Below are 12912 nucleotides of genomic sequence, written 5' to 3'. Positions count from 1 at the left end.
TAGAAGTTTAAGGTGATCTCTAGGAGAATCAAAATAAAAGGTGTGAATTTTACACATTTTTAAACTCTTATTGTATGTGTCTACATAATAATTAATGTTATTTTGAACATATATATAAAAAGAGTTGGATAAAACATAAAACATATGGCCCAAATATCCGAATCATATATTGATTTAATTTTCCTTACCATTTATACCTTTAGTCTATATATCACTATATTATAAGCACATTCACATAGCAGAAAATAATGTAATTTTGACATATAAAAATATAAATTTTTTCGAAATGACGAGGTGTCAGCCATGTGAGAAGATGCATTAGTGGTTTTAAGCTTCCTATTGCCATTTGGTTCACAAAGCAGTCGATTAATTATCAAATATAATGTTCTAGTTGGATTGTTCTTAAATTGATTGATAGGTCAAAGTAAGACAAATATGAGCATTTAGAACATTACAGAAAAATCAGATGTAATATTTTACGTTTGGGCTCAGCGACTTATCCCTGATGGGTGATATTCTCATTCTGTTGTTATGCTTTGACTAATTAGCTGAGAAAATTTTAAAAGAATATGTTTCCTCACATACTATTTGCTTACCACATGGTGTACTTCGTATAAGAAAGGCAAGATAAATACTTGATACTTTGCTTTATTTTCTCAGTTTTTAAGAGAATGAATTGGTTCCTTGCCATCTTCAGAAGGTAATCAGTTATTTCGCTAAAATCTCTTAGTTTAAATACGCTTAGTAACTTGAAACCCATTACACTTTCATACTCACATGAAACCTCAAATTGGTCTCTCTTGGCCACTGGGGCCTCTTCAAACTGACTTGACGTAATGTCTCTTTGATAGGCCTCTAGTAGTTTTCAACAGCTGCTTTGCCATCTGGGATAGATCTTTCACACTCATATTCACATTTCCTGTTACAGACCCGGGTCAGCCAATTATCCAAAATCCCCTGATATTCCGTAATATTCAATTAGAAATGATATTTCAAGAAATCAGAGCGGGCACATCAATTTTTTTTAATATAACTGATTTATTGTAGAGTTTCAACCTGCTGGTTTAAACCATGAAATGCTATTATTTTCCCTAATAATTGTTACTATTTTTCCCAAAATGTTGTTATAAAAATTTTCAAACATACAAAAAATTGAAAAAATTATTTACAGTGAACACCTGTAAACCCATCACCTAGATTCTACTATCAGTATTTTACTACTATAGTTTCATTGTATATACATCCATCTAACAAAACCTCAAAATCAATAGCCCTCTCCATTTATTTATTTTTAACAGCTTTGTTGACATATAATTTACAGAAGATAAAATTCCTGGGCTCTAAGTGTAGTATGATAGATTTCAGTAAATTTGTACAATTGTGCAACCATCATTACAATCTGGTTTTATGATACTTCCACCGCCCCAGAAAGTTTTCTGATTCTTGCATAAATTCTAAAAAAAATAAATATGTCTTGAACAAACAGCATCTAGAACAATAATTCTTTTCTAAGCATTATCATCTAGTCAGTTGCTTCCAATCCGTAGTGGGCTGAGGATCTGTGTAATAAATTATGTTATAGTTATGTCTAATGATAGAGATGTTCAGATTCTCAGTGACTACAGTACACAAAATTCAGTGCGGATATTGACATCCAATTAATAGTCTTAAAGAAAGAAATGTTTCTTTTGTTCCTTTTTTGTTTCTCAGGTGTATTCTTAGCAAAGTGACTGGAAAAGAAATTTCTTGTAAAGTGAGATGTTGCCATATTTGTTTCATGAATTTGAATCCTGCTGTTCTCCAAGCCACCAAATACTGTGTTGAACATACAATCAATTCTCAATAAATATTTGATAATGGAAAGGAAACATCCTCTCTCATAGTTGTAATTTTAGTTCTTTTAAATTGAAAGGAATATAAGAAATATGTTTTTTATCACTGCAGACACTCCATCAAGCCAGTAGGCCAAGCACAATGGCTATCAATAAAGAATCACTTGAGTGATAATATGGATATTTATCTTAGGTTATACACACATTTATGTATTATAGGATATCTGTTAACTTAAAAATGATACACACTTTTGGATATATTGCATCCACTGTACTCAATTTAATATAAATAATTTTTTGGAAAACAGTTGCTTTTGACATGTCAAAGGGCAGATGTGAAGATTTATTTGGACTATTGAGAATGTCTGCCATGCCCTTCAAGTTCCAGGAGTTCAAATAGGAAATGCACTTAGGCATGCGGCTCTGCTCATTAAGGCCACAGTGTTGGTTGTTGTTTGTGAGGTACCAATGAGTGGACAGATAAACCTGAACAAGAAACACTGAAGACACCGTTTGCAAAAGGCTCTTACTTTTTTAAATTGTGAAATGCAGAAAGTGATTACAAATACCAGAAAAAGAATATATGTAATTTGTCCCAGGTTATAGTACTGAATTTCTTTCACATGCCCACTTAAAAAGCATATAATTTTTGGATGTAGCCGAAAGTAAAGCCACATTTATTTTTCTTAAATATAAATTTCTCTTTAACTCTAGGTACTTATAACTAAAGCTTACTTTTAAGGCTAGTTTTATTGGATTTTTTAAAAAATGTTGTGCTGCTGAGAGAAAATCAAACTATTTTCCATGTAACATGACCTAAGAATATATTTTATCTGTGTCATAGATTTATGACAATAATTGATGGCAGCTTGACCTTCATGAGCAATAATACAAACGCATTTTCTTTTCTTTTCTTTCTTTTTTTTTTTTGAGGAAGATTAGCCCTGAGCTAACTACTGCCAGTCCTCCTCTTTTTTCCTGAGGAAGACTGGCCCTGAGCTACCATCTGTGCCCATCTTCCTCTACTTTATATGTGGGACGCCTACCACAGCATGGCGTGCCATGTGCTGCCATGTCTGTACCTGGGATTCGAACTGGCCAGGCTGCCAAGAAGTGGAACGTGCGCGGTTAACCGCTGCGCCACAGGGTCGGCCCCACAAACGCACTTTCTATTCTTTTCTCCTGGACTTTATTTGTGGTGAGACCTTGGCCTCACTAGCTCCTCATCTTTCCCATCAGGCACAGAAAGCAGCAAAGCTACCACAGCGCTGTCACCATGTCCTTGTGTGATTTCTTAGCTGTGATTCAGAACGGTGATTTAAAAGTAAAATAACTGGCTGGAAAAGGTAAATAGGTAGCAATTCTTCATCAAAACATTGCATTTTAACAAGGATGATGATATTTTGCAGAAAGTGTAGATTGTTAACTGAATTTTGATAATATATTTCTTTGTAATCATGATCTTTAAACTCTAATGCTGTTGAATTTGAGGTTACTATGAAGTTTATATCATCTGGGTTTGAAATAGTGTAAAATTTATGTAGGTTCATAAATTCTGTACACATTTTTTTTTCTGACCAACAGTCAGTTATCTTCCAAATTGGAAAAATAAATTACCTAATGATATTTACAGAAGAAAATTGTGAATAATATTAAAACGTTTTTCAGCAGGTTTTTAGCCAGGATGAGCACTTTAGTAACAGCTGTGTTGTGGCTGCATTGGGGAAAACACTGCAGTCAGTGACTATCGGTTAGTGTGTGTCTGTGACGGTGCAGGACTGTAACCAACAGGATTAAGCACTTGAAACGTTATATTTCCATTTGGGAAATACCTGCTCTTCAAAGGCATGTTATGAAGTAGGAATCCCAGAAGCAAGCAGATTCAGTTAATAAATTTTTAAATATGCATTTTCAGTGCACTTTACACTTTGTGTGTCCACAGGCCTGATAAATTATGTAAACAAAAATACTGCACCGCTTCTTAGGAAAAATTATTTTCCAAAACTAGAAATTTGAGGGTTTAATGACATGATTGTCAACTTTAGACAAGTAAATTATAATTTATTGAAAAATTACTATTAAAAATTTGAAGTAGCAGCATTTAAAACCTCCTGTGCTATCATAAATTTTGATTGTGTATTACAGCTGTCATCTTTCCCTTCACATGTGGAAATTTATCGAGTGTCTGTTGTGTGAAAGGAATTGTTCTCAGTCCTGGGGAACAGGACCTGATCTTTTATGTGAAAATTTCTTTGGCTTTATCATTTCACATAGATTTCTTTTTCTAATAGACACCTCAGATTTTTTCATGATAATTTTCTCTGTTTCTATTATTCCATAGACTTGGTTCTGACTTCTAGTTGCTTCTCAAAAAGATTTAGATTCTTGTTTTATAATGATACTCTTCAGATTCGTGAGCCATGTCCAATATCTATGTTTTGGATATGGCTTATATTCCCTCATGTTTTCATCTTTAATTTTATTGTCTTACCTTTTAAAAAAGTTCTTAGGTAATCTTGCATAAAATATAAATTTTATTTTTCTCCATTATGCATATTATGAAATATGAATAATTAACTCAAATGTTTCTTCTTTCAAGAATATTCTGAAACTTTATATCTCAAAACAATTTTCTAAAGTTTTTAATAGCCTAGCTGTACAAGTGTATGTTTTTCTATGAAAGGATTGAAGTCATTGGTTAATAAATTCCATTGATCAAAAGTAAAATTAATGAAATATTTCTGAACTATTTTTTACAAGTAAAAGCATGCATTGATATTTTGCATTTATTTATTTTTTGTACAGGAAAAACTTAAAATGCAGTAAGCAAAATGTTAAATCAAATTTAGAAATTGCTGACACAGGTATCTCTTTCAATCAATGAATGGCAGATTACCAAAGGGCATTAAATGGCATGTTGCATTGGATTATTTTTGTGTGTAATTATTAAATTTGTAGCTAACCTTTGGGTTGAAACATTAGCATTTTGTCTATATACCTCTTACTTTGAAGTGTGAATAGTGTAGATCAGGGCAATTAACTGTGATGTGTAGCATTTATTGTGTTTTGTTTTGTTCAGTGTGTACCAGAACAACATTTAATACTTCTCTTCCCTCTTCTAAGAGCACCATTGATGGATGTCTAATTATATTAGTTAGATGTAAATTAGATATGCATTTTTATTGTCTTATTTTATTGAGGATGAGGGCACGGGGCAGAGAGTGGGGCAGAGTTACATGGTCATGAGCTAGACAATTGTACATAGAGTATTTCCATCTATAATTGTTTCCTTACATAGTCCCAAACCCCATTTATTTAAACAGTACCCACTATCTATTACTGAATAAATTCCAATGTGAAAATTAGGAAAGATTGAATTCCGTATCTCTGTCACAACCTGGGCCACTGGTTCACTCAACCCCTGGGATCCTGTGAGTCCCCAGGGCCTTCCCTCTCCTCTGCTCCCTCTCTCTCACTAAAGTTTTAATAAAAACTTTGGGAGTCCCTTCTAATAGCCATGAAGGAACCTAGCCACACGTGTTGCAGCCCTCAGGCAATCTTTGCCAACAGGGCCATGCAGCAGGCCTGCTACCAGAGTTCTTGGAGCCGGTTTTCCCTCAGGAGTTCATGGAGTTAACAACTCTTATCCCCTCATTCAAATTTTGACCAGGATTCAGGACCTAAATTAGAGATTGTAACATCAGCAATTGCCATATTCTATCGACACTTCTTGCTTTTCTCTTGAGGTTGCATTTTTTTTTTCCTCCTTTGGACACACCATGCAATCCACACATTTGAAGGCTGACAGACATTGCAGCCTACTGCCCTTCTTGCTGTTCCTCAGACAAGCTGCCTTAGGGAATTAATAAAATTACAAATATCGCTTCAAAATGTAGTTTATTTTACATAAAATATACAAAATGAATTGAAGATAATGAGAATTATGGGACAACTAGGGGTTCCCATTAAAGAGCAGCTTCTCCCATCTTGCCACCAAAGAAACTTCACTTTCCTGAAGTTTCTGAGCAGTGGCAGCTTGGGGACAGAAACACCTCTGAAAGTTTCTTGTCTAGTTTTCATCATCTTGTTAGCAGCATTTTTCTAATAGTGGCTCCACTCAGATTAGCCAGTAGCTGTTAGATTAGATTAGACACACACTATAGACACTGTTACATGAGCCAAACTCGCTCCCGCTTCATGGCCTTTGTTCTCGCTGTTTTCCTCTGCCTGCCTTCTTTCTATGCCAAGATATTTATAAAGGCTGGCTTCTCATCTTCCAGCTCTTAGTTCAATGCGCAGTCCCTCCACTGGGCCTTCCCTATGCATCCTAGAGTACCCTCCATCCCTTCTCAGTCTCTGTTCCAAAACTCTATTTTCTTTTTAAAAATTTAGCACTTTTTACAACCTGAATTATCTTATTTATGTTTATGTTCATTGCCAGTTTATCACCACCAGAATGGAAACTTCTTTAGGGCAGAAAGTGTGTCTGCCTTGTCAGATTCTCTGCTAAATTTTTAGATGTTCAATAAATAGTTCTTGAATCACTGAAATAAAATTGCAATGAAACTATGGAGTTACCAAAATGCATATTCTGTTGAAAATAAACATCACAATTAAAACTATTTTGGGTCCATTTTATGTATGTCTACAGCACATTTTCCATTATTGCAGTACTGTTCATATTGAATTTAGTTGTTTCCAGATTTGTCATGCTCCTCAGAATGATATGGCTTTGCCTCAAGTGTGGCACCCTGTCACAGTCCTAGAAACAAAGAGGAGCTCAGTCTGTTGAATTATTGAGTGGGTAGATGAATGCATTTAGTATTTATGAATAAGTGCTGCAATTTAGTTATTGATTTTTTAAATAACTGTGTCATATTTGCAAAAATAATCATTAAAAGTCCTGGATTGAATACAGAAGATCTACAAGTAAATTTTTAAAGTGTCTCAAAACCTTGTTACTTAATACCTAGTGCCAGATTTATGTCTGTGTGTCTTCAATTTCTGTGAAAGGATTCATAAAATGAATGAAAATACTAGGGATTGGTTAATAATTCCACAGCCAAATTAATCGCTGACCTCCTATCATCTAGTTAAGGAAGTGATCCAGGATCTTCAGGAGCCTTATCGACTCCAGATTCCCTCCACCAACGCATCATTCTTGCATGCAAATATGCTGCATCTTCATCAGGTCTAACTTTTTTCTTCTTGTCTCTTTACATTTACTTTCTTTACACTCTTTCGGATAATTCTGTAGGTAGAAAATTATTTTTTCTTAATTTTGAAGTTTAACAGTATACGTCTCCAGTTTTCTTTGTTAGGAATAGAACTGTAAATAAGCTATCTTTTCTCCACAAAGGTCTTCACGTAAGTGCTTTTTGAGCTGTTAGATGAAAGATTATCTTTTTCTTAAATGGCAAATGCAGTGCTAAGGACACTGGAGGTAGGAACATGTCATTTCTAAAAGGTTTTTGAACATACACTTCCAAGATTAGGATGTTTCCTCATCAAATTCACCTTCAGACATGTGAGAAAGCAGAAGCTGAGAGTAAACTGCAGGAGGATTTCTACTGGTGAATCATGCTGCCGCCACCAGGCTGAGCTCTTCCAGAATGCTCTGTATGCAATAGCATCACACTGGAGAACCTGGAAGCTGCAGAAGAACAGATTGGCTGGGTAAAAAATGGTAGTTTTAAACAGATAATAAGTGGCTGTTAAAAGAAATCAATTTTCATGAATGAGCTAAAAGAGGCGACTATGGAAACAAATAATTATAATGGCAACTCTAATCAGCTGCTTCCAGCAGGTCATTAAAATAATTATGTTACCATATTATGACTGCCAGAGAAAGTCAAAGGCTGCAGATGGAAATGAACTTTACTGACTTTTGAAAGATGTCTGGATGTCGTGTGACTTTTGAAAGAATTTCTTTCTTCCTTTCTTTCCTTTCTTCCTTTCCTTTTCTTTCTTTCTTTCACTTTTTTTAAAAAAATTGGGAGCAAAACGAGGCTGTGGAGAAGCAAGAAATCCAAACCAGGGAAATGAGTCAAAGCTATTTTACTGGGCTTGAAGTAACACCTCAGATTAGATGTAGTTACACTGTGAAATCCTGAATAACACATTATAACTAATGGGTAGTTATTATTGATTATTTCTGAATTTTTCTGTGATAATGAAATTCAATAAATATACCTTTTTATGTTCCCAGTAGTGCAATCTCTAATTTCATTGTGCTCAGAGGTGAATCTTCTCTAATTGTAGTGTTTCACGGGACTGTGACAGGAGCTTTTTCATGACAGAAAATGTGTAGGTGACATTTCATGTTTGTCTGGCTTAATAATTATTTTTGGTAAATGAAATATGGACATTTTATGCCAACAAATCAGCTTTGAATACTTAAGGTTTTCCTTTTTTTTCTCCCCAACAGGCTAAAGAAGTTATTGACTATTTTTTCTAGAACTCTTTGTTTTATTCATCCGTTAATTCATCCGTCAATGCATCTATCCCTCCGTTCAACCATCCATCCATCTATTCACCATTTACTGAGTTTGACAAAGACTCTTTCCTTGAACAAACTTTAGTTATGTTCTTCTGAAATGACGTCTTCACTTGACTAGACCTTGACCTTGACCTCTGTCCTATCTCCAGCCTGGCTAGCCCAGTTTTAGCAAAGAAACCTGCTAAGTCAGGTTAGCAAGAATCATCCCCCCCTTGCTATCTGATCAGGTTCTTTATCCCCCACCTTTGATACCTAAGTCCTTGGCCTGCTTTTAGCAAGAATTCTTTTAGGTCAGTTTAGGAAGAATCTCCCTACCTTAGTAATTTTCCATCCATTTTACTCCCTCTTCCTGTTACTTGGCTATAAATCCCCCTTGCACTTGTATTTGGAGGTGAACCAGATCTTTCTCCTCTATTGCAATACCCCTATTGCAATAGTCCTGAATAAAGTCTTCCTTATCATTTTAACAAGTGTCAGAATAAACTTTTCTTGAACAGTATGGTGCCCATAACTTGGACAGAGTCAGATTCATCACTGGGCTCCTGGACTTCTCATGCAGGATCCCAGTGTGCACCTTTCAAGCCTTTGTCTTCACTCCTGACTGGTCGATCAGGGATCCATTGGTGAATTCAGCTTCTGATCTAATCTAGGGCTCTGGATGATAGTCCACTGAAGCAGGATAAGGACAGATGCTGATTCTTAAGATTCTGACTACTCTCTCTGAGGCCAAGTTAGAGTCCCATGCTTCTTTGGTTAAAAGGTAACTATTTGAGCAGGAATCTTCCTTGATGAAAGCCTTCCTTGCTCTTTTTGAGTGGGGAGTTACTTGCTGAGGCCTGAGCAGAAAATTCCTGGTTCTCTTATGAGGCCTCTCTGTTTGTAAGACACAAAGCCTGGGTTAGAGTCCCCAGCTACTTTGTTTGTGAGATACGGTTAGTTAAAAACATGGAAGCTTCTCAGTGAACTGAAGCTTTCCTTCTCAAACCCCTGGACCACATGCTTACCACTGTTACACTAACTGTCCACTTCCTTTCTTGTTGGCATGATGTTACTAAGGATAATTTGGAACTTCACTGGCTTATTTAAGAAACTTAAGCTCTCCCCAAACTGACTCATCTAAGACCCCTCCCTTCCCATCGCCTCCATTCCTCCTTCTTCCTTTTACTATCTTCAATCTTCCCTTTAGTTCCCTTGAATACTTGAATACATTACCCTTCAAATCTTTACCTCCCTCATCCCTCCATCCACCCCTGTCAGAAATTTCCTTTCCCGCTCCAGCCCCTCAGTTCCCTACAGTCACTTGAACTTTAGGTTCCTGCCCCCATCTTGGGATCTCAATGGACTCAGGGACCCCCTGAAAGTAACTAGATATCAGAACAAATGAAAATCTTAAAAGTTTCTTCCACGAATAAAGTTTTATTGAATTTTATCACAAAAGTTAACAATACATATATATTCACTACAACTATTTATTGGACTGTATGCTTAAAATTTGCGCACTTTTTTTTTTTTTCAGAAAATAGCAAATATCCCATGTTTCAGGAAATATTCTATAGACTTTTTAGCTGACATATTAGCATTTCTTGAAGAATGATTTAATTCAAGAAGAAACTACTGAGTTCCCTTTTTAGAGTGTGAGGAACAGCTGCCTCTGCCAACTGGAGTTGGTTCAGATAATCTGGCTGGCAGATGTCCTGCTTCCTTGGCCTCATGCCACCTAAAGCTGCTGAGTGCATTGAAGAATATGGCCTTCCCAAAGAGAGGTATGTCTTCTGGGTATATCACATTTACAGATGGATTAAAACCTTTATTTGAACAATAAGACAGGAGAGGTTCAAGACGGCAATGCAGGTGGACTCTGAACTCACCTCCTCCCACAGTCACAACCAATTTACAACTACTTTGGAAACAATTACCCCTGAGAAAGAACTGAAAACTGGACAAAAGAACCACCACAACAAGGGACAGTCCTGACTGAAGTGGAAGAGGTAGAAATTCATTCCTGGAAAGAAGAAAAGCCACCTTCACAAGCTACAGTGCATCATGGCCAGCGGAGAGCAATACTAAGGTACACAGACTTCCCTGGAGGAGGAGGGGACCTGAGTGGGGGAGCATTACTGCTATAAGCATCCTTTGGACTCAGCAAAATTAAGATAAGTCTCATAATATCTGGCTTTCCTGGCTGCTAACAGCAATGGGGGATACCCCCAGAAAAGCTATTGGACATATGGGGGGGGGGGAAAGATGACTCTTAAAGGGTGCATGCACAAATTCACTCATTTTGGAAAGCAATCTAAAATCACCAGAAAGGTGCACAGTTTTTTGATGAAAATACTCACCAGATAAGCTCTGGGTGCATCTTGGTGAAAGGTAAGACCTCTCCAGGGACTGAGGCATTGGCAGCAGCCATTATTGTGACCTAGTATAGACATGTTGACACAGACACTGGCAGACACCACTAGAGTTCTCCCCCTGGCCTTTTAGCCTAGGGTCTGACCCACCCATTAGAGCACCGATTTAATCCAGCTCAGCCAGGGCAGGCAGCCTGCCCTAGGGACTGGCCCCACCAAACAGCAAGCCCTCAGGAAACTTGTGGGCCTGCATAGGCTGGGTGCCTGGATCCTCTGCAGCTCGGTAAGTAGGTCTGCCTCTGTGGGGCAGGGTGTGCAAGAGGAGTAGATGGAGCATGTGGGGCATTGTCAGAGTGTGGTGCCACTGCAGTGGTGTGACTGGGTCAGCTACAGGGGGTCAGGACACATGCACAGGGCAGGATTGTGTTGACAATGTGTGTGGCCCTGTGGGCGGTGGGACTTTTCAGCTGCATAAGCTCTGTGCTTCTTCAACCACATAGGAGATTGGCCCAAACTTCCAAGCCTGAACAAATTGGATGCTCCCGTGCCTGGGGCCAGCTCCACTCAGCTGCAATCCTGACAGAGCTGACAACAGCCTTGCAGGCTAGAGGCCCACAGTAATTTTTAGCCCCTGAGCTACAACCAGCCATGCTGGGGGCCTACTCACTTAACAGAAAAACTGCAAGAGGAATGTGCTACTATACTCTGCAGCCACAAGAGCTGGGGATCCCCATGCTTGATAAAGTGACTGAAGGGTCCATAGCAGCCACACACAGCTGAGAATTATGACTAGCCAGCTAGGGGGATGGCCTAACTTCTGTGGTTACCTGCAGCAAGAGCAACCCTGCCACAACAGAAGGACACAAATAACCTACACAGGGGTCACTCCTGGTTTGGAACTAGTGACAAGTGGGAAGCATACAGCTGGACCTCATAAGGCATCTTTTACATAAGGCCACCTCTCCAAGACCAGAAGATGTAGCTGACCCACCTAACACATAGATATTAGAACAGAGAAAGAAGTAAAATGAGGAAGAAATGGAATACAATCCAAGTAAGGGAACAGGACAAAACCCAAGAAAAAGAACTAAATGAAACAGAAATAAACAATGTACCTGACAAAGAGTTCAAACAAAAAGTTGTAAGGATGCTCACTGATCTTGAGAGAAGAATGGCTGAACTCAGAATATCAACAAAGAATTGGAAAATATCAACAAATAATCAATCAGAAATGAAGAGTACAATATTGGAAATGAAAAATTCACTAGAGGGACTTAATAGCAGAGTAGATGGTGCAGAAGAACGGGTCAGCCAGCTGGATGAAAGTCTAGAGGAAATCACCCAAGCTGAGAAGATAAAAGAAAAAAGAATTTTAAAAGAATGAGAATAGTCTATGGGAACTCTAGGACAATGTCAAGTGCACTAACATTTGTATTATAAGTGTCCCAGAAGGAGAAGAGAGAGACAAAGGGGCAGATAATCTATTTGAAGAAATAAGACCTGGAAACTTTCCTGACCTAAGGTTGGAAACAGACATCCAGGTATAAGAAGCACAGACAGCACCAAATGAAATAAACCCAAAGAGGCCTACATCAAGATACATCATAATTAAAATGTCAAAAATTAAAGATAAAGAGAGAATCCTAAAAGTTGCAACAGAAAGGCAACAAATAACATACAAAGGAAACCCCATAAGGCTATCAGCTGACTTCTCAACAGAACTCTTATAGGCCAGAGGGGAGTAGCACGATATATTTAAAGTGCTGAATGAAAAAACATACAGCCAAGAATACTCTACCTGGAAGTTTATCATTCAGAATGGGAGGATAGATAAAGAGTTTCCCACACAAGCAAAAATTAAAGGAGTTTATCACCAAGAAATCAGTTTTTCAGGAAACACTAAAGGGACTTATTTAAGTGGGAAAGAGAATACCACAAACAGGAATAAGAAAATTATCAAAAAAAAAAAAAAAGGCACTAAAATCACTGGTAAAGGCAAAAATACAGTAAAGGCAAGAAGATGAACCACCTATGAAGATAATTTGGAGGTCGAAAGACAAAAGTACCAAAATTGCCTATTTCAATAAGAGGGTAATGAATATGCACACACACACACACAAAAGAGGTTAGATATGATATCAAAAACATAAAATGTTGGAGGAGGGGAATAAAAGAGTAGAGCTTTTAGAAAGAGGTCAAGCTAAAGAGACCATCAAACAAATATAGACTG

General features: G+C 37.4%; 1 long non-coding RNA gene across 2 annotated transcripts in view; it reads left to right on the top strand.

The window, feature by feature from the left end:
* Positions 1-2923: 2923 nt before the first annotated feature.
* Positions 2924-12912, top strand: part of LOC111775482 (uncharacterized) — a 53047-nt gene continuing 43058 nt past the window's right edge. The window contains exon 1 of one of the 2 annotated variants that reach the window (XR_011422560.1): positions 2924-3178. This is a non-coding gene — a long non-coding RNA (uncharacterized lncRNA). The remainder of the gene's footprint in view (positions 3179-12912) is intronic. The other variant, XR_002811186.2, reaches the window with a different exon arrangement.

Source organism: Equus caballus, chromosome 10 (assembly GCF_041296265.1).
Source record: "Equus caballus isolate H_3958 breed thoroughbred chromosome 10, TB-T2T, whole genome shotgun sequence".
NCBI classification, from domain to species: domain Eukaryota; kingdom Metazoa; phylum Chordata; class Mammalia; order Perissodactyla; family Equidae; genus Equus; species Equus caballus.
This window is presented reverse-complemented; position numbering and strand designations above follow the sequence as displayed.